Below are 5694 nucleotides of genomic sequence, written 5' to 3'. Positions count from 1 at the left end.
GTAAAGTACCAAAAACAATATGGACAATAGAATAATAGAATAGAATAGAATTTATTGATCCACATAGGGAGTATTCTCTTGCTACAGCATCACATACACTTAAAGAAAGGAAGAAAATAATAACAGAATTACAGGTAAAGTACCAAAAAACAATATGGACAATAGAATAGAATAGAATAGAATTTTTTGATCCACAGAGGGAGTATTCTCTTGCTACAGCAGCACATACACTTAAAGAAAGGAAGAAAATAACAGAATTACAGGTAAAGTACCAAAAAACAATATGGACAATAGAATAGAATAGAATAGAATAGAATAGAATAGAATAGAATAGAATACTCCTTTGTTGTCCCAGAGTGGAGAAATTCAGGTATAGCAGCAGTTCAAGGTAAATACCAGCATGCATATCCACTCAAGATAAAAGGAAAAATAAGAATAGAAATAAAAACAAAAGCTGTTACAATAAAGATTTGTAAATACAGTCATCTCAGATAGCTGCTGGAATAACCTCAGTTTGGACAAACAGTGAATATGCTCTAATTGAAGTAGAAACTCTGATCTTGGATGTGTGTATTTGTTGAGTCTTGTGCGCGTGTGACCAGGCTAAACTGTTAGCATCAGCATCCAAATGTTTGACAGTTCTGTGTGTGTGACTGAATTACTGAGATGCACAGTGACAGATGTGAAAATATCAAGTAGGCAATTTTACTTTTAAATTGTTAACAAAATACCATGTGCAGTGTCAAAATTTGGTTTTTAGGTTTGGGCTAATCAGGAATTTCCAGTTTTCCGAGCCAGAAATCCAGTTTTGTCTCCGGTGGGAACTCAGAAATTCCATCTTTCAAACAGAGCACACCCTTCGTTCTGAATGGAGTTAACAGCTATATGATTGTGGTCAGTCACAAGATAACACATTACAATAGGGGTCCCTTTATTAATGTTACTTAGTATATTATTAAGCATTTATAAACTATTAAATACAGTATTAACAACTGCTTAACAACATTATGTAATGCAATGGTTCCCAACCTTTTTTCCTTGAGGACCCCCGAGCCTGTGTCCAAGTAAAGCCAGGACCCCCAACCACAACACCTACCTGCATACACACATTAGAAGTGATTATTAAAAACTCTGTTCAGACATAGTTGTAACTTTTATACAGAGCTTTGATTATGCTATTAGGTGTGTTATTGAGATTTTATAAATGTAAGTTTTCCAAATAGAATCTTGGTAACCTCACAACCTCAGCACAGACAAGAATGTGGGGACCCCCTGCGCTCTTGAGGAGCCTCCATATTGGGGGTGTGTGTGTGTGTGGGGGGGGGGGGGTCCCGGACCCCATATTGGGAACCACTGATGTAATGCATTACTAAGCAGACACACACCCACCCTGGCCATTTGTCCTAATAATGACCAATAACGGGTAATAAAGGGTCCCAATCACAGAAACACTCTAATCCCAAAACCATTGAAGGCAGCTGGTGCTACAGTCATTTTCTAAACTAAAACAAACTATAGGAAAGGCAGCGAATGGAAACAAATCCTGTCAGTTAAAGGACTTTTCATCTTTAATCTCACGTGATTTGTGCTGACAAACCAAATATCCCCAAACAAAAGTGTCTGGTTGAGTCAACAAGCCTCTAAACATGAACAATCTGCTTTCACTATTTAACGCTCTAGACGTGCACTGTCGTCTTTTTTCATCGTTGACCATTTTAGGTCAAAAGCAGCTTGACAACTGAATCACTTTTGCTCGGTGATGCTTCTTTTTTAAGCTGCTATATTTGGCCATTAAAAAAAAAAAAAAAGAAGCAGTGAGACGAAAGAGGAAGCCCACACAAATAAACGCTCTTGCATGATGACAGAGCCGTGACGTGCTACTTAGATGGTTGTGGTTGATTAAGATACAAATTCTGGCATGCTTTTGGATTTTCATTTTAGGTAATTAAAGAAAATGCTTCCTAGGTGCACATTAAGAAATAAAAATGCTGCTTTGTAGTGACTTTGAGCCCCTTTGCCCTCGTGCTATAAAGAAAAAACTTCTTCCAGGGAAATGAATTAGCTCCTACTTCTTTATACTCTGAATTCTTTAGCAGATTGTTTAATCTGAGGGTACTGTCAGTGGAAAATGACTCAGCAGATGATGGCGTACCTCTGAATCACATGAGGAATGGGCGCTTTCCTAAGGGTCTGATTGTCCCGTGCGTACTGCAGCACGTTTCTGAGCAAAAGGCAAACAGAGCAGATGAATAACCGGGTTTGTGCTCTGAGCTTGTGTCACCACCGCTCTGACCACAAGCAGCAACACATCGTTTCCCGTGAACGACGACGCTTGCATCGTTCAGCGAACCAGTCCACCTTTTATTTCATTAACTTCCTCACGACGAGATACAAGCACTGATATCTGAGGCTTAATCTCAGATTAAAATATAGATAACAGAATGACATTAGCTTCTTTTGATGTTGAGAGAGTAAAATCACACTCATTTAGTAAAAATCTTCTGATGAATAAAAATCTGACTGAGCTGGATTAGAAGTGAATCAGCTGGTTCTAAGTCATGACTGAGGTCAGAAAAATGGTTACAAACGTCTCTTAACTTTTTGTGCTCAAGTGTTGCATTATACAAAATCATAATATCATTTTAAAAGGATAAGATCGTCATAAATAATGGGAACGTTGAGATTGAAGCAGAAATATCAGATTAAACCGATGATTAACAAACGTGATTAGACATGAATACTTACAACAAATCAGAACATGTATTCTAAGATTTGATTGGATGAGAAATTGATGCAAAATTAATTAATGAAATGAAATTAAAATTTTCAAACAATAAGATTGGATGAGATACTATTTAGGCGTAATAGGATTAAGTGAAAGCGAGATTAAGTCAAACATGAGACGAACGACGGATTAGATGAGAGTGATTTAAACTATTAGAACACGGATGATGTGTGTTTTGCTTGGAAACTAAACATCTTATCATCCAGAAAGGAATTACCTTGTACTAAAGATGAGTTACAGACTTGAGAGGAACACATTTGACAACAGGAAAGAATTTGTCAGATTAAATTAGTGATTAAATGACGCACATGTTCCTGCAGAATCATGCTGACGGAGCTCTAATGCAGGAATATTGCTGATATTCTGAATGTGTACAGATGATCTTAGCCACTGAGTCCAAAACAAAAGCAGCAGCAGATGAAGCCACCAGCCTCGCCAGGGTCTCTGTTAGATCCTCTAGCTGTGGGGTCGGTGTTCATCACGGGCAGTTTTGGATTACAGGAAGTAACACTGAGTCACTAATCTTTTTTTCTTTCTGAGTCAGACGGTTGAGCTCAGAAATCTGATCTGGTACAAAGAGGCCCCTTGTTGTAAGGGGGTCATGTCTTTCTTCCAAGTGCTCTCGGTTATTGGTTAGCAACAGGTTGACATTGATGACACAAGAATTTTAAAACTGAACTAAGAGCATTAAAAATAAGCCTCAGTGTAAAAATACTCAACTCTAAATCAAGTCCTTTCTCTCTGGCTCAGCTCGTTGCAGATGCTTGATCAGGTGGCTGCCTCCAGCCCTCTGTGAGCTGTATGTCAGCCTAAAACATCAACAATTGCTTTTGCACATTCACAGTCTTCTCATGCGGCTCAGGATTTCATTTAGAACTTTTACTGGACATTCCACTGACTTCACCAAAATGTGCTTCATATGAAAAGACTTTACGTAACCAGCTGGCAGCTCAGAGCTGTGCGGAGAGGGAACACGGTGGAGTCAGCAGTGACAGCAACAGCTGGAGCAGGTTATCCTAAAGTTTCACCAAACTGAATCCCTTTGATGGGGAAGATAAAAGTAAGAGTGGCAGCAAGCTGAAACTGGATTATTAGACTGTTTATTATTCAGGAGGGAGAGAATACGGCTAATTTTAAACTTCATTGTTGAGCAATGCCAAAGGAATGACCAGTTCTTTGCCACAGAGCAAGGGTGGGACTAAATATGAAGAGAGAAAAGGCTTAGAAGCTTCGATGAGATGTAAGTTTTAAAAAGACGAGTTTGTAATTTTGCAGCAAGATGGACTTTGTCCAGGGTGTACCCCGCCTGATTGCCCATTGACTGCTGGAGATAGGCACCGGCCCCCTCGCTACCCTACATGGACAAGTGGGTTCAGAAAATGGATGGATGGATGGATGGATGGATGAATGGATAGATAAAAATTAGAAATATAGATTGTGAATTTTGACAATATATAAGCGTGATAAAATCTTTAACTTTTACATGATGAACTTACCAAAAAAGAAAACAATCTAATTACAATATGTCTTGTTTATTTCTCTGTGTACATGTGTAATATTTAAATTAGCATTTACCACATCTGGCAATTTGTTTCATTGACCTACTGAACTTTAAATGGTGCCATGACAGTTAGTCATTAGGGATGCACAGTATAATAATGGTCATTTTTTAACATATCAAAGTAAGTAAAGTAAAGTAAAACTGTGCCGATATTAACAACTAATAATTTTTTCCATCTTATCTTTCTTTGTGTGTTTGTTTCAGAGGGTGAGGGGGCGCTGATGTGTAATTGTTTAGTCATGTGACAGGGATGGTAATCATCTCAGAAGCAAAAATCGGTGTGGTGTGTGAATACAGTAAAATAAACTCGCACACACATATAGTTTGCTGCACTCTATAGAAATAAAGTGAAACATTCCAAAATTCAGCTTGTATAATTTTCAGTCTATACAAACTCTCATGATTTCAGAAGCATACATGTCAGCGTGTAAATCTATTTTGGTATTGGAAAATATCGGTCATCGGCCATAACAACGGTAATATCGGATATGGGCCCAAAATTTTCATATTGGTGCATCCCTGTCATGACTCACTGTGATTACAAAGTAAAAGAAAGGTTATTCAGAAGCTGCTGCAAGACGACCATTTTTGCAGCAGTGTTGACATCTTTATTCTGAGATACTTTACTTTTCTTGAAAGCTTTTCATTTCAATGAACCATATTTAAATATCATTTTATATAAAAAGTGTCTACATTTGATTAATTGTATTAAGTGAAAACTTTAATTACTATATGCACTTGCTTTTTAAATTTAAGAAAATTATATAAGTTTTCTTATGTGTATTTAAATGTTAATGCTCTCTAGTGGCTAACCTAGATAAGCACTATTTACGCAAATGTTTTATTTTGAAGACACCTACCGGAAGTCATACTACGACTCGATACATAATGTTGCAATTGACGTAACTGTAGCAACGGGACCGTGCGCACACACGGTGAAAGTTATTTTAGTAGATATAACTCATTCAGCAACTTATCAGGAGCTCCTGTAGGTTTTCTCGGAGCAAAAACAAGACAAAATAATGTCTGTTCTACTTTGTGTGAGCTGTGACTGTGGAAAGAGAGTGGGGGTTACACTGCCATCTGCTGGACGTTGTGGATAAGGACAGGTATCAGCATCAGGTGACCCAGAATGTTATTTAGTTTCCGCCGTTAAATAATTTCTACGTAAAATATTCAGCTGGTGGAATACATCAGCTGATACATCTTTGAAAAAGCTGGTAGACTGTTTAAAAAAACGTACACAACACAAAGTAACAATAAATGATGCATAACGGGGGAAAATAAGTTGTTCCCATCGGTTGTTCCCTGGTTGATCCTTATATTTTGTTCATGACCTCACCCCGAC

Source organism: Nothobranchius furzeri, chromosome 5, assembly GCF_043380555.1.
Source record: "Nothobranchius furzeri strain GRZ-AD chromosome 5, NfurGRZ-RIMD1, whole genome shotgun sequence".
Classification (NCBI taxonomy): Eukaryota; Metazoa; Chordata; class Actinopteri; order Cyprinodontiformes; family Nothobranchiidae; genus Nothobranchius; species Nothobranchius furzeri.
Note: the sequence above shows the minus strand (reverse complement) of the source record.